Below are 21,440 nucleotides of genomic sequence, written 5' to 3'. Positions count from 1 at the left end.
ACAGCACTGGTATTGTCCCAGGCCTGCCTGGGAAAATGGGAGGGGATCCCTGTGAAATCTTTCCATACAGTAAAGCAGCGTCAGAGCAGGGGAGCGAGGGGGGAACGGCACAGACAGTCAGAAACACACACACACACACACCCCCCCGGCAAACAATACCCGCAGTGTGCTGAGGGAAAGGGAGACCCATGAATTGGGAGTTTGATAAGGATTTTCTCCCGCGCGTGCCCGCTCTCTCAACGGCCCCTTCAGTTTTCCCAACACCCCCCTCCCCCCCTTTCCCCTCTCCTTCTTTCTTGTTTGGGCCTCAAACAGTGCGCCGTCTTTGTTCGGGATACAGGTGAACGGCAATCATGTGATGCACACACACAAAAACAGGCTTTTTAAGAGCGTCCAGCTTGCTCCAGACCCAAAGACGGGAGAGGACACCCGGGCCAGGAGGAGCTGAGGCGGCAGCGGTGGCCCTGATGGGGACAGCCACTGGGATGGACGAGCAGGCACCGCAGCCTCTGTGCAAAATCCCCTTCCCATGGAGGTGGGCATGCGAGGCTATGAGGGGCAGGAGGGGGGCAGGGGGGCAAGGTTTTGGATTTGGGGGGCTGGAGGGGGTCTTACGCAGGCCTACTTGCCTGTGTTGGGCAGGCTGGTGGGGGCTTGCGCTGGCCATGATGCTTTGGGAAGGACCATCCCGACATCAAGCCAGAGAGGGAGGTGCACAAGTCTCCTCTTGTCTCCTTGATGGGGAGGGAAGATGGATTTCCAGCGCCAAAGCCAAGCCCTCAGCCTTTGCTGGCTCCCACGTGGGGTTTGCATCTTCACCAGCGTGAGGCTGGAAGGGAGAGTTTGGTGAGGAAGAGGAGGGTGGCCAGCCCTCCTGATGGAAAGGGGGAATGTCTCCCTGCCCGAGCCGTGGTGCAGGGAGAGCTGAAGGGATTTGCTCAGTCCCATGGTGGCCTAGGAGTGAGAAAGGGAGAGGACAGGGCAACCCAGGCAGTCATGGGAAGGTTGGCAGCAATAGTTGACCCTTACTGGAAGTCCTGCTGCCCTGGCCAGAGTTAGTGTATCCAACACCCCCAGTGAGGACTGCATGCCCCCTTTGGTGAGGAGATGCCACAAGGCCCTATTACACTTGACCAGCATGACCATAAAATAGCTGGGAAGCTGGTTACTGGGAGGAAATGGAGGCTCGTGAGGGTATGGCCACGTGACCGCCTGAACCATCCACACAGCAAGTCAGGAGAGAACTGGGAAAATAGCAAGGTTTCGAAAGATGATTCTCTTCATCTGAAGATCGCCTGCGGGTGATGCTCCAAGGAAAAGAGGGGAGGAGTCAAGGGAGAGGCCACCATAATGCTTGGAAAACCTATGGGTCTGCAGCTGGTTTCACTCGTGAGACATCATGGGACATCACTGATAGCAGCCCGTGAGAGGTCAGGACCAGTACGTACCCTTTGCTGGAACACCCGAGCCCAGCCCTGTCTCCGCCACTTCCTCATGCCCTTCTCTTCAAATTCCTCACCAATCCAACGTCACGACCGCCCTTCCAGGCTCCCAGCCTGTAGCTTGCTTACATGATCAGGAGGAGCAGAGAGTGCCCAGAGCCCATATTCGTGTTACCCTCCATGATTCTGTGGCAGCTGTGATCTCCAAAGAACCCTTCAATTTGCCTTGTGCTATAGGCATCCTTCCAACAGGGAGACGGGCCCAGGGACCTCACTGGTTTTCACCGATGCTCCCAGTAGGGGTCCTACACCTTGCCAGATGTGAGCTGGATGCCCATGAGGCAGCACAAGGAGAAAGTGTTGTGGGGTCCCTCAGGGAAAGCAAAGAGCTGGGTTTGGCAGCACCACACTGTGTCGGTGGGGTTACAGGACAGCCATCTGCAGTGGGTGTGCAGGACTTCTTGTCATGGGGTACCAGGGGAAGCAAAAGGCAGGAGATGCCTGGAGTCCGTTACTACCTGACCAGTGTGATTGCCAACCCAGTGTCCTGCATGGGACAGCTAAAGAAGCCTTGCAGTGGCTGCCCTCCTCAGGGGTTATCATCCCCATGTGCGACAGGGTGATGCCGATCAGTGCATGACCCCGTGCTCCTATCACCCCAGCATGGAATGGGAGTCCTTGGGAAGCCGGTTTGGGATTGGGACTGGGACATGGTTGCAGAGTCCCACCTGCCTCTGGAGTAGGAGAAACCTTGTTCCCTGTCCAAAGAAGGCATGGTGAGAGATGCAGGTGCAGGGAACCCCAGCACTTCTGCCACTGGTGTGTGTGCCTTGATGCAGCCAAGCAGGAGATGTTGTTCAGTAGCATTCTGTGCTCTTAAAGCAGTGGGTTATGGTGCCAGCTGCTTCGGAGAGCTGCAGAGAAAACCTTGTGAAAAGGAGAGAGAAGAATCACTGCTGAGCATTGCAAAGACCCCAGGCAGCTCCTGTCCTGTCTTCTTGGCCAGCCCAGTGTTTCATGAGCATGGTGAGGGCTTGTGGTGGCTAAATGGGACAATTTTCCTGCATTACTCTGGCCTGGGAAGATCAAAGAGGAACGGGGCAAGCGTATCTGTCTGCTACCTCCTTTGATGGGTGGCACGAGCCTCCCTGGCCGTTAACCCCATCGTCTCCTGCCGGAGAGGCCAGGTGTACTTCCAACAAGGGGACCCCAAAAAGTGAGCACCGAAGGGGTGGGAAGCTGGGGGAGAAGAGGATGGATGGGGTTTGCCTTTTCTCACATGGAGTCTGGCATATCCTGTGTGATGTAATGGAGGGTGCTCTTGGTGTGCATGAGAGAGGAGAGATGCCCAGAGGGGAGAGGAAGGGAATTGTACAAGACAGGGCAGAACAACCAGAAAAGGGGACCCTCCCGACAGGACCTGTGGCCGTAGCAGCAATGAGTGACCCCAATGGGTGGCTGAAGCAGACCCGGGTGGTCTTCGCCCTCTGCCAGTTCTCTGGCTGCAGGGAGGCTCCTGGGGAGCCGGGGGAAGGGTTAAGTCAGGAAGGCTTCAGCCTGCTGCCTTGGCCCCTGTAATTCCTCCAGAGAGTAGGACTGGGAGAACAAGGAGCCCTTTCTGTTCACAGGAATTAATAGCAAAGAGTCATCTGGGGTGTCATTCAAGCCCTGATCAGCTCCCGGAGGAATGTGAGGGAGAGCAAGTGAGGGAGCACAGCCCGAGGCCGAGGCACCAAAGCCAGGGCAGGAGCAGTTTGGCTGGTAACCAGCGTTACCGGCTGGCATTTGGGGAGCAGGACCCCTTCACCCCAGCCTCCATGTCCCCTCTGCCCTGTGCAGGGGCTTACCATGACACCCATTCTCGAAGGGCTTCCATCAGTACCTAAGCTTGTTCCTTGTTACCCATCACTTTGTATTGGGAAGGGGGGAGATGTCCCAACCCATCACCACCGCTGAGCCTGGAGGGCTGGGCCAGGCAACCAGGCGCCAGCACAACCCCACTGCGCTCACTGTGGATATGAACTCCAGCAGACACCCCCTCTGCAGCCTCCAGCCTGTGATGACCATGGGGTTTGTCCTCCCAAGCAAGCTTGCCCATGGAAAGGATTTCCAGGGAGCCCTCAAACACGGCAGGGGACGTGGGGTAGTAGCTCAGGGGAGCACAAAGTTCAGTGCTGAAGCCTTTGCTGCTGGATCATCTTGCCCAAACTAACTCAGTCATTGCAATTTCAGGAGAAAAAGATCAGGTCAAGGAGTTACCACACTAATGGTTCATGGTGCTGCTTCACGGCCACACAGGAAGGCTTGAAAGTGCTGCATGGTGACACTGCAGTGTTGCCTGTAGTGGCAATCAGCCCCAGTGAGACATGCAGAGATTTTGGCTACATCTCTACGAGATGAGAAGAAGACCTTGGAGTCTATGTCCTATGACCTCCTCTTTGCCTGCATCACGGAAGGCCCGCTTAACTACGCCTGGTAGCACAAGATGACCCAAGGCTCTGGTGCTGTACATGTTCAACCCTAGGATATGGACAATGGGGCCTTCAGCTCTGCCGCATGGGGTGTGATCTGAGCTCACCAGCCTGGCAGTGAGTTCAGTTCAGGCAGACACACCTGCGTGAGATGCAAACAGAGCCATGCTGGAGTGCACGAGCTGCTTTTGCTGGCCAAAATGCATCTCACCAAAGCTTCCCTTCTTCCCCACGCACACCAGGTCAGGGCAAAACCAGTTGTAAGCACATCTCAGCATCCTCTAAGAGATGCATGGTGGTACTGGGATGGATTCCTCTGTCCCCTCCCTGGTCCCGGTACCACCATCACCGCTGCCGCCACAATGAGCGTGCCTTGTCGTAGAGGGGTTAATAAATGATGCAAGAAAGGAGCTCTTTAATGCACAGTGACCTTTGGCCTTTCATAAATCACAGTGTTGGGCTGCAAGTGAGCGGGGGGCGCAAGGCAGTGGGGGGAGAGGACGGGAGGGGGTCCCTGCAGCTGCGCCACGGAGTTGACATTGTTCCCACCATCACTAAAGTGCAACAAATCCCTCTATTGTGTTCCTGGTTTATCTGGTTCCTCTTGTTTATTAGCAGAGGTTGTTTGGCGCTGGCTCCAGCCCTGGGCGGGTGGAAAGAGTGTTGGCACGCACCAGAGGAGGGGAGGGAGGGAGTGGGGGGGATCGGGATGGGAGGACGAGAGCAGTTCATCAATGGCTGTATTGTCCCATCTTTTTTGTTGCTCCTGTAATGATATGTTCAAAAAAAGGGGATTAAATAAAAAAAAAAAAAGAAGAAAATAAAAAAGAGGGGGAAGGGAGGGGGGAGACGAGAGAGGGAGAGAAAGACAAACGGCACAGAAGGACTTGGTAAGAATGGCCAGTCTGGGCCTGCAGCGGATGCTGTCGCAGCTGGGGAGGATGGATGGGTCGGGATGGAGCCACAACGGGTCTGCTCTGTGCCTTTATGCTGCTTATTCAGGTTGGGAGTTGCGAGCCCCAGTGGTTCAGGCTGGACCCACCTGGGCCAACAGCGGGGACCACATGCCACAGGAGCGAGGGGCTGGGGATGGTAGGGAAGGGGAAGGAAAGCTGTTCTTCACATCCCTGGGTCTGAACCTGCCTTTGTACAGAAGAGGCGGTTGGGGGAGCAGAGCATCTTCTCAAAGCACTGACAGCATCCTTCATCCCACTTGGTCATCATCCCCCAACCTACCCACCCATCTTGAGAAGTACCAGTGCCCCTTCCCAAACTTCCAGTTTCTTGCACCCAGATCTTGCTTACACTTGCATTTTTTTCTTCTGGAGCTGCCTGTGGACACGTGCCCCTGGAGAGCTCCACTGGTTTTCATAGGGAGCAGCAGGACAGTGCTGGAAGATGGTGGCACTTCGGTCACTACTTTGCCTAAAGACAGATGACAGCACAGCTAAAACTGACATAGCCACAGCTCATGCTCTGCCTTGCTACCCATGGAGCTGAATGGATGCAAACACCCCTAAGAGGTGCACGTCCCACCATAAACAGCCTTTTTGAGATCAGAGTGATATTTATTGAGATAAGAGTAAAATTCTATCTGGGATGCTCAAGGACCTCTTCTAGTTCATCTCAGGATGAACTGGTTTTAACCCAACCACACCAACCGTTTCTGCTCCAGTGTGTCCATCACCTTAGAGCTGTTGCATGGGGGGCACCACACATGCACAGGAGCTCAGAGATTGAAACATTCTGCTGAACTTTAAATGGCAGGTTTTATTTGGTGGTTATTAGGCTGTTGTGTCTGACCTCTCATCTTTCAGCCTGGGTCAAGTTTTACATGTAAAATGCTGGTTCCAAATAAAATTTCAGGAATTTCCTTTGAAAATGTCCATTCACAACATTTTGGCATTTAGAAAACAGAATAACTCAGGAAGATTGTCTTGAAATGAAATTGTTTAATATTTTAAACGTCCCCCTCCCACACTTGCATTCCAGCCAGCAGTACTTGTTAAATTTGGCCTGGATCTGCAACTGGTTTCGTTCCCCTGAAGACCCATTTCTTGGCAAATCATTTACCAATAAATGCTTCCCCCATACCAGTCGTTCCTACCCTCGGCTGATGCCACATCCTTGCCATCTCTGGGAGGTGTCAGGGTCTCCACAAGGTGCTGGAATGTGTTTGGATCCTTAGTTCCCCCAAGTGCCACCTTGCCTCCAGTGATGTCAGGACCCATGGCAGGCCTGCCATCAGCCTGTGCCACCCGTTCCCTGAGGGTCAGGTGTGAAGCCCAGCACTGGCACAGCTCTAGCTTTGAGTCCTTAAAAACTAGAGGCTTAAACTCATGTAATGTGGTCACACGTTTGTGTGGCTGCTGCTTAAGGTGGTTCTAAAGGGACATGTAAGGAGCTGGGCTGTGAAGGTCTGAGGCTGTAGAAGTGAAAGGAGGGGCTGGAATGGGACAGATTCTCCCTTACTGCAGGGATGCATGGCAATCCTTTTCACATGAGTGGAAAACACAGTGTGTCAAAACTGAGAAATATTGCTGACTTGATTAAAGGCAATGTTTTTCAGGCCCTCTTTTCCCATGTAAACACAAAATGAGAGCTTGAACCACCCCAGTGGCCACACAGAGATGAGCGTTCAGCTCCCCACTTTCTTTGCCTATCACAAGTCTGATTGGCTTCTCCACTATAGGAAGTTCCCAGACTTAATTCTGTCTTCCCTCAGTCAGATATCCAACAGGTACCTCCATACCCAATGTCATCCAAAGCATCTTCATGTAACCTCTGAAAAGAAAGAATGAATAATTCCTACCAGCAGTCAGGATCACTACTTGTTCAGATGAAACAGCCAGTTTCAACTTGTCCTTCCTTTCCTCCAGTCCAGTGCCAGGGGACTTCATAGGACTTCTGGGTTACAAATATAAAGAGTTATAAGGTTTTCCTTGAAAAAATCTCCTCACACAATGAGTTTAGCAACTGGAAACAGTAAAGTTTGCTTGTGCCAGCTTGAACTGGTGGCACCATTAACCCTACACCTGAGCTGGATAGTCACAGGGATATATCAAAGCCAAATCCTCTTCTGAGACTGTCATCTCTCTATATTCCTCGTAGGCAGTCTAAATTTTGCCTAACCTAAGGCTACCTACCAGTCTCACCAGCCCCCACAGCAGGTGGCACTGGTGACTTTGAAGGAGATGCTCTTGTCTGCCCAGAGTAGGCCATGTCACATCACAGAAAGGACGGAGCTCTGCAACCTGGATATACAGCAGGCAAGTGCATCCCTGAGTGTCCTCAAAGACAAAGACTAGCCTGAGCTGCATCACCAGAGAACAGCATCTGGATCACACCATAGATGACCTCAAGAGCATTCAGCAGGTAGTAATGAGGACTGGTCAGGCTGTGCCTGCAACGCACTGTTGTTTGCAGCAGGGAGCACCTCTCCTTCCACATCAACAGATAATGGAAGAGAAAATAAATCCTCATCATGCACATCATGCACACGAGGAGGACCTCTCATCCCAGCCAGTGTGGGAGACTCTCCTCAGACACTGAGATCTCCGCTGTGCTCATGGTGGGCCTGACTCTGCTATCAGTGGCATCCCCTGGGGCAGAGACAGGACAGTGGCACTCGCCATGAACTTCCCTGTCTGAGCGGTTATCAAGGATCTTACCATTAGGTTTTGCTTTCCGAACCCCAGGGAAGTTCAAGGCATCACTTGTCCGCCAGTGATGGTTTGGGAGTTTTTAAATTACTATCAACATTAGGCTGGACATTCCTAACAAGGCCAGATGAAGTTCCTAATCAAGAGTACATTCAGGGCATTTTAAACCCACGTGCCACATCTTGGGAACAGCACAGCCCCTGCACCTCCACAGAGGGCTGCACCCTGTGCATTTTGCTCTGAAGCAGAGGGGTCACAACCCATTGCCCCCTGGGATGCAGGCCACGGTGACTAGAGGAGCATGGCACTGCTTGCTGAGCATCCTGGCCCAGATGGGCACCAGGACTCCCCGGCACCACCGGCTGCATCAGTGCACTGCCTGGAGCACAGCTGCCTCCTGTCCCCTCTGTCCCCTCTCCTCCCTACCCCCCCAGAAGACCACACAGCATCCATGGTCCCCTGGCCACCAATGTGGCCCCTCCATCAGGGGTCCCCTGCTCACTGGTCAGCTCTGTTTGAATCGAGGCATGAGAATTTGTCCCTCATCCACACAATCATCTTGCCTTTTCCCCCACAGCCATCAAAATCCTCCTTCCCTGCCTCCCTCTTTCTCCTTCCCGCCGCCTCCCCCTTCTCTCCCTGGAACTTCCCTGCAGCTGCAGAGCTGGCCAGACAATCGGGTGTTTTAGAGAAATACATTTTTGGGCTAATTTGCCATGCATAAGTGTTTCTCTTACCCTTTAAAGGCAGGGAACAAAGAGCACATTCTCCGGGAGCTCTGCCCTGTTGTGAGCAGCCCTGCAGCTGTACAGCGCTGTGCTACCCTCCGCTCTCCTGCTCCACTCTCTGCTAGCTGTGTAAGGAGATGGGGCTCTGCTTCTCCCTGGGACAACACCATCTCCTACCCATCACTACACATTTCTGGTTTATAAAAGCAGAGGCAGAACAAGTGGGGAGGGAAGGGATTTGGCAGCACTGCCACCTAGACTGACTCGCCAGGTCGTTCACGTACAGTATTTTATGTTGAGACATTGTTTATTGGGAAACAGCCCGAATTTCCCTTTATTTGAGGCTTAATCCTGTGTCCAAGTATTTATGTTATCACTTCAGTAAGTCACACTGGCAATGCATTACACACACTATTTTAGATTGCACAAAATGTTGCACTATCGAGGCAACCCAGTCATTCATAAAACCTCATGTGTGAGGTTTTCAGGTCCTATTAACTCACTCCAAACACCAGCAGCCATCCCTCATTTGGGAATTTCTCCGAGCATTTTCCTTTTTAAGGCTTCTTCAGGAAGAAGATGCAGATGTTCTGGCATGAACCACTCACGGGTTGTAGAAGAAGGAGATGGCCCAGAGCTGTTGGACACTGAGAAGCTAAAGATTTTTGTCAGCCTTCTGGGGATCCTATTTCAGCACTTGCTGAATAACCTTTTTCCTACCCATGGAAAGTTGGTCCAGCAAATGGATTCCTAAATGGTGCAACAGGTTCTGGTAAAAGCAAAATGAGGCTTTTAAACCAGCGAAGTCACTTGCAGCACTGTATCCAGGCAAACTCTTCCCATCAGCCCACTCTCATCCACCATGAATATTAACTCAGTTCAAAGCAGTCTTGTTTTCATCTCCAAGTCCAACACAGTGTAAGGCAGCTAATCCCATCAGGTCTAGCCTACCCAGAACATGCCCATATCGATGCCATCTCAAACCTGCATTCAGATTGCACTCAGTCCATGTATGTTTAGCTCAGTCACATCAAAGCCAGTGTAACTCAGGCCAAGCCAGCCATACCCAGGCCATTCTGAGCAAACTCAAGCCATGCTCCATTCAGGGATTAGTATAGTCCAGCCTGTCCAGTTGCACTCAAAGTCTAACCCAGTAAGAGGGTAACGCAGGATGTGCCGGCTGCAAGGCAACAGAAGCTCAGCTCTGAGACACTTGAACTGTGTCTTCAGGTAGAAATGTCTGTATCTCACAGAGATCATCATGGCTTTAAGAGCTTGTGGCACTTGATCTCAAACAGGTTAACAGCCTCGGTCCCCCTGAAACACCCTGCACACCATTCCCATACAGATGCACCCATTCTTCAGTTCTTTCTCACATGTTGTGCCCTATTATTTTGCCTCCAGCAGATCCTCTTGACTCGAATCCAGATGGATCTCTTGCAAAAAAAAAAAAAAGGACTTTGTTTTGAAATTATTCCATCTCTTTTAAGAATAGATAGGAAAAGAGGGAGAAGAGAGCAGCGAGGGAAGGGAAGGGTTTCGGGAATCATGTAATGCAGGAAAAGTTGAAGGTCTTATGGACTGGAGACTAAGATTCTGAGCATCTAAGCTAAGAAAGGCCAGTCTGGAAGAAGTGATAGCCAGAGGAATATACAGTAGAAGAAGGTGTAGGTGGCAACACCAGCCAAGTGGTAGGACAGTGGGACAGGTCAAGCCTCACCTGGCACAGCCCACTATATCCCAGAGTTCCTTCCTCATTGAGCAAGGTTGGTAGCTGTATGGATGTAAGAACTCAGTGACAATAGCAGTCTGTTAATGGAGCCAAGGTTCAAAGACATGTATTTGTTGTTAGTGTGGTGGCACTTGTTCCACACAGAACACCACCTGATCTTAGCTCAACTGAGATCTTAATGCTCTAAGACTCCTGCCTTGCTGTGCTACTGTGAATGATTTGTGTAAGGGAGCAGTGGAGAACTTTGACCTTCTTAGTTTCCCAACTTCATTTCAAACTCCAGGACTTGCCCTTCTGACTTTACAAGTGACTCCAGTAAGTGCCAGTCAGGTATTAAAACCATAGTGCCAAGAAAAAAGTCGATTTCAGATGGAATTGGAGCTGCTATAGTGAAAAATCCCACTGAGCAACGGGTTTAATTGTATTTAGCATTCCCCTGTAGGAGACTGAACTTGAACATCACTGTGTGATGTGCCCTGGCAGGGCTGCAGGGCACATCACACAGCACAGGTGGTCTGAGTGGCACAGGCAGGTTGGAAGCCAAGAACAGGTGCCAACACAAACATCCCAAAGCCCCAGAAGGAGCAAAATTCAGCTCCAGCCTTTGTGGTTACCACCTCCATAAGCCAGAAAAAGGGAGATGATAGAAAGGAGAGGAACAGGAGGGAAAAGTTTGGAGAATGGGGGAGGGCTGGAAGCCTGCAGGCTTCTGTGGCCACATGATTTTCCTGGTTGTTTTCAAAGCACTACTCTTAACACACAAGCACAAGTCCCATGTGATTGCTTACTTATGAAAGCACAGTCGTAATGTTGTGTGCATCTCACATCCGCTCGGCAGCCCACCTGACTGTGGGTTCCATGGGCCCCCCCTGCACCCTCCCGATCTCTGCCATCCAGCCAAGGGGGATGGGTGACCCATGATGGGTGGACACTGCTCCTGTCCTGGCGAGGTGGGGAAGCAGAGAGGAGGATCATCTTCCATTTTCCAAATGCTCTTTGCTTTCCCTTTGCCTGGCTCTGTGAGAGGAGGCTCCAGATGCAGGGTGTTGTCCTTTCTGTACTGTCATGGGGAGAAAAAGCTTTGATTTCAGATCTGACTGTCTTGCTTCTTTTAATTTACAGAGCACCTGGAAGCAAGCTCAGGTAGAAACCGACATGGTGCATGCTGATACCCCACTTTTGTTCTTCAAATAGGGGCAGCTTCTCTTCCCTTGGGTAGAACTTTTTCTTATCATCATCACATAAGTCCTCTTTCACCCAAAGGTTCGCTCGATAAAACAGGAAGCCTCCTTAGAAAGGGGAGAGAAGAGGGTAAGGGAGAGTGTTCGCAGTGAAATAAAGCTGCTTGTTTCTTTGGGAGTGGAGACTTTCACCTACCTTCAACTCATTTGTAGAGAGAACCCCATATCAAATAAAATTGCTCTTCTCAGTCAAAGGGAGGTCTAAGACGTGAGCAAGAGACATGCAAGCGTGTGAGAACAGTTTCTGAAGTCCAACAGTGGGAACTGAATTAACAGAAGTTGTGATGGGACAAGCTAATGCTGCAGTAAAAAATGCATTTTATGGTTGGTGTTTTCTCTCTTCACAGCCTGAGACACCAGTGTCCCTAGATAAAAATGTCTATGGAAAAGATTTATCACCTCATATGCTGCAAAAAAAGCCTCCGGTGATCTTTGCCAAAACCAAAGCTCCTATGAAAAAAGGACATCTGACATTTTAAGACTTTGGTATGGTCAAACCACCAAACGTCATTCCTACCTCCTCTTCCCAGACAATAAATCCTTAGCTTAAATTGCCCAAGAGCCAGCATCTCTACTTCACCACACAGATTACGCCTCCCATGGCCATGCCTCTTTCCTGCACGCTCAGTACATCGCCTCCATGAAGGGTTAATTCAACCAGGGCTTTTTACTCCAAGTTGTTTTCCAAGTAGCTGAGAGAATAGGTCTCTTGTTACAAACATGGCTTCTGGGCATTTGGTGATGCTTTCCCTTTTCTTTCTCTCTGTACCACAAAAGAATCTTTTGTTCTCTTGTCCCTCTGTCTCATTTACTCTCCCCCACCCTGCTCTGCCTCTTCCCTCCATTGGCTGCCAAGTGACTAAGGAATGGCAAAAAATGACCATAGCGCAGTCATGGCAAATATTTCTTCAGCTATTATCTGATAGAGACCTTGAGCATCTATGTGAAGGGCCCTCTGCCTTCCCTCGGGCTTCTCCTAGAGATGGGGAAAAATGAGTCAGACACAACAGGGCAGGATATAAGTCAAATCAGCCCAACATTCTAATGGAAATGTCTTGCGAATAGAGTCATGGTGCCTGTTTTGGGAAAATCAAATGATAGGGACCCAGAACTGGCAGGACTCCAGTGGCAGCTTCAATGGCTCTAGATTCTTATAGGAACTCTGCATTTATTAAAAAACACATGGGAGGCACAAAAAAGTTGCTTTCTTGCCTCCACATTTACTGATTCAGCTGTTTGTAGGCTGGAGCAGACACTCTTTGTTGGATGGGTTGTGATGCCTTTACTTTCTCCACACGATTGACGTAAATGTTTTTGTGCATGATCTCCTACCACAAAAAAGCTGTTGCAAATCCCCGTGGGACATCTTGTCTTCTCACACACCATTAAAATTATATATCAGGCATTCCCACAGGCATCCTTCTAGCTATAGTCTTCTCCTTGAACATACTGCTTCACCGAGTTAGTTTACACGTACGTACATAGATATGTAAAAGTTCACATGACACTAAAGTCACTGCAACTTCCACAATGACCTTTCTGAAACAGAAACAATTCCCCAGCCAAATTCCCACCTCCCTACCTTTTACAGCATTCGGATATATTCTTCACTGATACTGCCTTCTGAAAGAAAACAAAATTCTTTGGTCTCACCTGAAGCAAATCTTGCCCTTCTGCTCATCTTCTTCTCTAGTGACCCTTTTTACTCTTCTGACTACCCTTTGTCCCAAGTCCATCTCAGTCTGTGTTGTGCCTCAGGTGAACACGGCGTAAGGTTCCTGCCTCCATCTGCCAAGCTTTCTGCACTCTTCTCCCATCCAGTGCCTCAACTGTTTTGAAAGGCCCTTAAAACAATCTTCAGATTGCAGCCTTAGTGACTTCCCGCACACATGCACACAAAGCTGTGGATGTAAGGCGTTATCTGCAGAAATTTTATTCCTGTAGAGAAGGGGAATGGACTATACAGATAAAAGGGCCATTATATTCCCACATTAGAAGGCTTTCTTGTCTAGTGGATTTTAACCAAGCTGGTTAAACCGTCATGAAAACGGTGCACTGGCCAACTCCTTATATGACTGCACCCACAATGAAGATTTGTGCTAAGTCAACCGTATCTGTTTTGAAACTGCATGCAGAGCAGCTTTCATTGTAAAGCATCAAAAACCATCTAATATGTAACAATTAACGAATACACAATAATCCTTTTCCTGCATCCTGGTTTGATAGCATCTAAATGAATCCCAGCACAGACACAGAGATCCTCAGTGCAATCCCAGCTGGGCCTCACTGCTTCCACAGTAGCTCTGTCATACCAGGTGATCATCAGAAGTGTACAGTCAGCCTTAAATCAGTATCTACTGATCACTTAAAGGTGATCAGTAGGTAAACACGGATCACCTCCATCACAAAGGACAACCGAAGCAGCCTGAGATGAAGAATGTTACCCCAGAAACTCAACAGTTCTAATGTTCATCTAATGCTACATAAACCTCCCCACCAAGCAGTGCCCCTGATGAAGCAATGCACTGCTGCATCCTTAGAAACCCCCATTTAGAAATGGTGAAAAAAGGAAAAGGATTTGCTTCTCCCTGGTTCCAATTCTTCTTCATAGGGTGGGATCCCATAGTCCTGCAGTGGAGACTAATCTAGTCAAAGGCATTACACTGCCTACAGAGCCCCATCAGGGTCGTCTTTGCACGCTGTGGAGACCAAGAGGTCAGCTGTTGAAGTCCCTTTGGAAAAAAGCATCTACCACCATCTCTTTCACAGATGAGAAGCCCAAGGATGGATTATGGATTCTTGGATAATTCTGGATGAATCAAGTAAAGAGAGGAGGGATAGCTGGATGGCTAAATAAAGCCAATGAGATCACATGTTCCGCCTTTTTATCTGCTTTTCTTTTTCTGCTTTTGGACAATAAAGCTTCCTTTGATACAGAAGAAGAGGGATGTAGGGAGTGCAGGGAGAGGGGGTGCCAGAGTCACCCCAATGGCCCCTGGTCACTTATCCACGCTCCTTAATGTGATGTTCCCACTGACAGAGACAGAAAAAGACAGTGATCTCATGATTCCACAGACGATTATGCAAACAACCTTGGGAGATGAGGGGTGAAGGGGATAGGAAGAGGGGTAAAGAATGATTGAGGAAAGGAGAGAAAGGGAGAGGAAAGGGTACGAGTAACAGGGAGAGGGGATATGGGAAGCAGGACCTTGGAGGGCAACTGTGGATGGCATTAGAAACTGAAGGTCAGAATCCAAAAGAGGATGTGTACAGGGACTGTAGGGAAAAGGAGAAGAAAAAGAAGTCTTGAGATAAAGGGTAACAGGCCTGGTGGAAGAAGGTTAGGTGTGACATTGTATGGAAGGACTGAGGGCAGGGTAAGGGATAAGAGTTGACTGAGTTATCAAGTATGTAGGAATGGGGGGCTGGACTCAGAAACAGTGTGGTGGGATGAGGAACAAGGACTTAATATGAGTGTGTGAAGGAAAGGAGGGAGAAGCACCTATGGGACTGGGAGCAGAAGGGGTACGACTTACTGAAACTTGTTACTTTGAGGTTCTGCTTACACAAAACCAGGTCACCAAATCTGCCAAGAGAATAATCTTGGTTTCTCAGACCCCCAGAGCAAACAGATGATAGGAATGTGACAGGGAGAAAGATATAATACCTGAGGCATTCAGCCATGTCCAAGGGAGGCAGCAATGAGGCAGTGGGGCTGGAGACAGGCAGCCTGGTTTCAACTTTGCCTGGGCTGATCTCTGTGCAGGAAACCTTCACACCTGCACAGAGGAGCACTTTGTGTGTATTATACCTCACCTCTCAGCAGCCTTTTCCTTAAGCCTTCTTCCTTCCCTTCCCTCCTACCCTTTTGTTCCTCCTTCCCTTCTTCCCTCACTCCCTCCATCCTTCTTTACTGCCTCCCCACAGTAAGACAAGAGCTCAACACAGTCTGCAGATTACCACCTTCTTCTCCATTCCACCCCAACAGCCCTCGTCCCTAACCAGTGAAGCAGCCAGGGCCCAGCAGGAGGTTTTTGGTCCTGTTAGATCAGGAACAAGGAGGGGATGAAGGACTCGGGGAACAACTAGAAGAAAGTGTCTCCCATTACAAGCTGCCATCTCTGTACCTCATGACTCCCTGACACTGGTCTGTCCTGGGGGCTCATCACATTTTCCCCCTCCTCTGTCTGCTCCATGGCAGCTAATCAGTGACCCACTGACAGTCTCTGTCCATCACTCGTCTCTGCACGCAATGGGGTAATTAAACCCTGACCCTCCACTCCTTTTATCCATTTCCTCTGCGCAGTCACTTCCCAAAACAGGAGAGGTGAGGGCGTGCTGTGGAGGCTCCTGCCCCAGCCTCCAGCTGTAATGAAGATGTAAAGCACATGAAAGACCCACTGAGAGAAGAAAGATGCTGAGGGGGCAGCCAAAGAGGTATTGAGTAGTACAAATCTTCCCACATGCTTACATTGAGCTCTGCTGACCTACCTCCATCAGGGACCTTTGTAAACCTTCAGCTCTTTATCACCACACCCACAGGTTGTCTAGCATCTTTTCCCTGCCCTCTTATATCGACAGTAAACCCACTCCTCCTCTATGTGTCCTCAGGGCATTTCTAGATGGGGGTGCCTAGCTCAGGTGAAAACAAAGCCTTCCAGAAGCCTCAATACATCCATCTCTGGGCTTGCTTCCCTACACTACAGCCCAGCTTGGTTGATATGCCCCAACCAAAGCTTCTGGTGTGAACCCATCGCCTCCAATGGAGCTAAGCACACTGCCTCAGCCCTGGCACATGAAGGTTTCTTCATTAAACACCTGCAAAAGGGCAGAGGGAGCTCTTGGTAGCAGAGTGCACCCCAGGGAGCACAGCGGATGGATGCAGGAGCTGGCTGAGACCTGCTGATACTGCTTTTGCCTGCATGGTGGGACAATGAAGGATGCATCAAGTGACAGACCAGAGTCACAAATTGTAAGGAAGTTATTTTTATATTTTTTCCTTTTTTTTTTTTTTTTTGGCTTTGTGGCACTCCACAAAATTTATTACACGGATTGATAAAGATCCAGAAAGGATGCCGAGCAACTCAGACTCTGCTTCCTGCTCCCTACCCCAAGTGGGGAAGCTGCCTCCCTCCCACTCATGAGCAAGAAGGGCTGGGGCCACCCGGGGAAGGGCATGACGGGTAAAGCAATGCCCCCTGAACAATTAAGCACTGTCCCAGGCACTGCACACCCTTGTCCTGGGAACAAAAGAGTCACACACAAGAGACCTGACTGTGAAGCCTCCATCCGCTTTCATCACTGACCCCCGGGGCAGTCAGGGCACAAGGTCAGCCCACTTAAACTCCAAACTCAGCCAGAAATAGAGCTGGGAAGTGGGCAAGGGTGGCCAAGTGCAGGGGTCCCCAACCATTTGAGGGGTTCTTTGACTGAGCCATTTCATTTCATCAAAGACACGTTTTTTTCTGGAAGGAAAATGGAGAGCAGTGGGTGTGAAGGGAGTAAGGGGGAAGCAGAGTGTTCACCGTGAATTATGACCACTCTCAACAAGAGTCTTTTACATTATGGAGGTGAGGAGAGGATGGGGTAATTGGGCATGTTAGACCCATGCATAATGAGGGCAAATCTCTGCCTCTTTCCCACCCTCCACTTTGCCACTGCTCAGGAGATGTGGTCCCTCTCAATATTCCACTGTGGGGCTCAACACCCTGAGGGCTAAACTCAAGGACTACGAGATTTGATACTGCCTCTCCAGACTGGTAGTCCTCATGGGATGGGCCATAGCCTGTGGACATGTCCCTCATGTGAAAAAGTTGAAAGTTGCCTTAAAAATTAAATCCAAGCCAGGGCTCGTGCTTTCCACCTGCAGCGGCTCAGAAAACCCGCCAGGCTTTAAGCTGCTGTTTTTTCAGGCTGTAAATGCTGCCTTTGCATGTATTACTTTCATATAGGTGCAAGCTGGACCTTCTGGGGGACAGCACTAAGCAGTATATTAGTGGTAGGTAAGAAAAGATGCTCCTGAGACCTATCTCCTCAACTAGGAGAAATCTGTGGGGACAAAGTCAAGGGGGAATCAAATGTGTTTGGTGCATATAATCAGTTTAAACTTAAACAGGGTAGATTTAAGTTAAATATAATGAAGAAGTTCTTTACTGTGAGGGTGGTGAAGCACTGGAACAGGTTGCCCAAGGAAGCTGCGGCTGCTCCATCCCTTGGCAGTGTTCAAGGCCAGGTTGGACATGGACTTGATCAATCTGGTCTAGTGGAAGGTATCCCTTCCCATGGCAGGGGGTTGGAAGTAGATGATCTTGAGGTCCTTTCCAACCAAAACCATTCTATGATTCTTTGTGGGATACAGTGCATTGACCATGGAATATTGTCCATTTCACTAGGCTTCTTCCCTCTAGATAAGCTTCTTATAATCCTAAATGGGGGAAATTTCAGAGGAAGGACAATAAAAACACACATTGGGGGGGGGGGGGGGGGGGGGGGTGTTGAAGGATGGGAAAGGGAAGTGCAAAAGAAAAAAAAATAATGCAAAAAAAAACCCTGCTTTTCACATGGAAAGATGTGAAATTTCACTAAGTCAGCCTGAATTCCAAAAGACAGTAATACTGTGTTCTCTGAAACTCTATAGGGCAAATGTTCAGCGCTTGGTGCCCCCATGGGGAAGGATATCTCCACAGTGTCCAAATGCATTGAAGGTTCATCTCATTCTGGGAAGAGTTTGAATACAGCAGTGATATGATGTACAGGTTGGGAAACAAGCAGTCAGGTCATTTGTAGCCATGTTTTCAATATTTCTTACCCCTTCCTCTGTGAGTTGGTAGCCCCAGGATACAAGTGTTAACAGCCAACACCCACCCTGGTGTATGATAAACCACCCCTGTGTACCCCTGTGTGACTGTCCCCTACTCCACCTCAGTGAGGCTGCCACCACCTCCATCTTCCACTTACACCATATAAAGGTCCCTGCAGCAGTTTGGAGCACCCAGCAGAAGTGGAGCAGCAACACGGAAGGCAGGCTGTGGAGTGGTGGGCAGGGAATACAGTCCCATACTTAGCCACTGAAAGCTCTCCCAAATCCAGACAACATGGCTGGAGGGACAGGAGTCAAGGAGAATGTTGTCAGCTCAGCGTTAGTTCCGTTGACAACAGCAGCAGAAAAGCAGCCAGAAACACAAGATTCAGCAGAGAGCCAGTACAGAGAGATGCACCTGAGTGCCAAGAAGCTAACCAGTCATGCTATGTGTGATCTGCTCACAGATTCCTTATTACATGTGATGAAAGACAAGCAGAAGGCAGTTAAAGTAGCAGGGCCTCGGCTGCCTTTGCAGGGGTTGTCTATTTGGGGGGTGGAAAAGTGTCTGCACTTGCAGACTGAGCCCTCTTTATCCAAGCTGTGTTGGTAGACTGAAAGCAGTGAGCCCAGGATAAAGCTGTGTTTCAAATTATTGATGCAATGATTAATCAGACCTATTCTTGAAAATTAACAGCTTCCTGGGATTATTTTTCTTTTTTACAGGTTAGCTAGCCTTAGTTTTTTGAATTTTAGATAACCATTTTCATCAGTAATTCATGATTTCTTCCTTTGGGAGGAGGTGATTGGCTGGATTTCCAATGTTGAGACAGACATGGCTTTAGGGCACACGCAGATTCATTCTCTATCTCACACAAAGAGAATCCAATCAATCTGGGACATGTTAGTGCAACTGTACACAAAAGGCAGGGTCAGCACATGCATACAAAGGCCGATGCTTCAGGGAAGATACTGAAGGACACACACATGGAGCAGCACAAATGCAAGGCACATCACACCTATAGGTTTGGGCCTTGTGTCAGCAGGCCTGGGCTTTTTTTATCATCTCAGGCCAATTCTGCCTGTTGTATTTCTCTCTAATGGCAGGAGCTGCCAGGAAAGGAGTCATTCACTGCCTGTTCTTCTCCCCCCCAGCTCTAGTAGCAGAAGAGGACACAGGAGCGAGGTCCCAGGGCTTGTTTTAATGTTGCCCAGTCATCCACAAGGCTCTGAGCAATCCCCTTGGGCACAACCAGCTGATTTATGTTACGCAGGTGTTCTCCTAGACGTGGGGTAAACTTCCCGCCTCGTCTTGCAGTAAAATAGGAGAAATATCCCACCGTTGCAAACCCAGGCCACCTGAATCCAGGCTCCCTTCCTGCAGCAGAAGTTCTCAGCAGCGCCCACACGGTGGAGCTCCGTCTCAGAAATGAAGCCCAGCTCACTACTGGCCTGGTGGTCATCTCCTCGGGGTGATCCTGCAAAGCTCATGGGCACGAAGCAGGAGACAGCACAGGGACTGTGTGTGGGACTCCCAGGCCCTCTAACTCAGTGCATGGAGCATTCTGCCCTGGCACGGGACAGACGGCAGTCTCGATTTCTGCCTCTGCTGAAGATCTGCTGTTTGACATTGGCTTTATCAGCTCTTGTCTGTAACAGCTGTCAGCTTTGGGGAGGGTTCTGTAGGGTTTCCTCAGTGTTTGGAAGTGTCCAGCTAGCCAGGGGCTGGACTTCAGAGGGGGCTGCACTGTAACTGTATCACAAATATCTTAACTCCTAGCTGTCAATGGCAAACTTATACGCTCTGAGGAGGACCAGGGGAGAGATTTTTTAAAATGCATTCCAAAGTAAGTATTCTAAGAGGAAGAAAGTTATGGACAGTTGTTTTGATCCAATAATTTGAAAGAGATCCAGGAATTACACAGGAAAATGTTTCCAGGTGTTGCGAGACCACAGCATTGTAGAATCTGTCCAGTTAAATTTTCACTGTCTCTAGGAATGGATATTCCCCCATTGCTCTGGGCTGTTGTAACAGTGCTTTCCCACCCTCAGAGTGATGGGTTTATTCCTTTTATTGCACCAGAATTTCATGCTGCAACATGCAACTCTTGCCTCTTGCCTTTTGCTGTGTGAAAGTCCCAGGAAGAGCCTGGCGCTGTCCTCTCTGCATCATCTTCAGTCATAGTCAAGTGATGTTACACTGCTGAGCCCCAGCAAGGTCTTCATTTGCAGAGATCAGGGTCTGGATCATCAGTTCTAGTGCTTCACCAATGTAAAACCCCTGTCAGCATCAAGGGTCAGGATGACAGTCTCTTCAGAGAGCTCCCACCTGAAGGAATGAGCTTCTCATTTGGCTTCCTTTCATAAATAAATGGGTTTTATGAAAACCCATTTATTTATAAGTGTCTTAAACCCAACACTCCAAAGCAGTTATTAATAACACGCTCTTGCCCTTGTACGTCAGCACTGTGGGTAGCTTCAGTCGGTTTTGATGCGTACAGTTCATGGAGCTGCATGCTGCAAACACTAACCACCCTCTCAGTCAGCAAGTGAAGTTATTGTCATCTGCCAGTCCTTATTCCTGGTCATGAAGGAGTTTTAAGTTCAAAGAGTGCCATTTTCTCTCTTTTTTCCCTTTTTTATATCTGTGTCAGTAAGCCAGACTTGGCATACGGGTAATTGCTCAGAAGCAGCAACTCAAGAGATGACACATAATGCGACAGGCGATCACATTCTTCTGGGAAATCAAAGCATTCTCCCAGTCATGGTGCTATCTTGATGGAGGCATACAATTCATCCAAACACCTAGCCACAACCCCATCACACACTGCAAAGGAGAAAACCATGCAGAAGCTTGGTGACCCTGCCATACACATCGCAGCACAGTGGGTTTGCACACAGCTGTGCTGACTGGCTTCCAATTCACTGCTTCCACAGCTCACCGCTGGCCTGCCAGCAGTACAGGCGATTGTGCCAACCAGTTTCAAAGCTCTTTGTGTCCCCACTGTCAACTGAATCATCAGTCTGGGACGTGTTCACATTCACAAATGTCTTTATGAATAAATGCTCCCTTCCTTGGGTACTGGGCATATTTGTGCAGGGTACATCACCTTCCCTAAACAACAGCTCTGTCTCCTTCCAAGTACTAAGTGCAACAGAGCATCTTTTCCTTGAGGTGGGCACACTTTGGATGCCCCTCCTGGTGACTGAACAGCTGACAGCTCACCAAGATCCACTAATAAGAGCTGCAGGACAAGCCACGACACTCCTGTTTCATGCTGTGCCACAAAACCTGTTCAAGTCAGCACTTCCCATCCACATTTTCAGCTGCTGCCAGCATTGCAGCTCCCCCTCTGCCACCTACT

At 49.5% G+C, this 21,440-nt stretch overlaps 1 long non-coding RNA gene across 2 annotated transcripts; it reads right to left on the bottom strand.

Moving 5' to 3' along the window:
- Nucleotides 1-4,204: 4,204 nt before the first annotated feature.
- Nucleotides 4,205-15,248, bottom strand: LOC133218356 (uncharacterized). 2 transcript variants are annotated; one of them, XR_009727109.1, is made up of 4 exons: nt 14,944-15,248; nt 6,726-9,739; nt 5,219-5,338; nt 4,205-4,676 (listed from the first exon to the last, which is right to left on the bottom strand). It is a non-coding gene; the product is annotated as an uncharacterized LOC133218356 (long non-coding RNA). The 2 variants fall into 2 exon arrangements; XR_009727110.1 differs by lacking the exons at nt 4,205-4,676; nt 5,219-5,338 and having other exon boundaries at nt 6,583-6,889; nt 8,807-9,739.
- Nucleotides 15,249-21,440: the final 6,192 nt, after the last annotated feature.

Source organism: Neopsephotus bourkii, unplaced genomic scaffold, assembly GCF_033783945.1.
Source record: "Neopsephotus bourkii isolate Nb327-2 ecotype Australia unplaced genomic scaffold, CSIRO-AGI_Nbou_v1 NB_107, whole genome shotgun sequence".
NCBI lineage: Eukaryota > Metazoa > Chordata > Aves > Psittaciformes > Psittacidae > Neopsephotus > Neopsephotus bourkii.
This window is presented reverse-complemented; position numbering and strand designations above follow the sequence as displayed.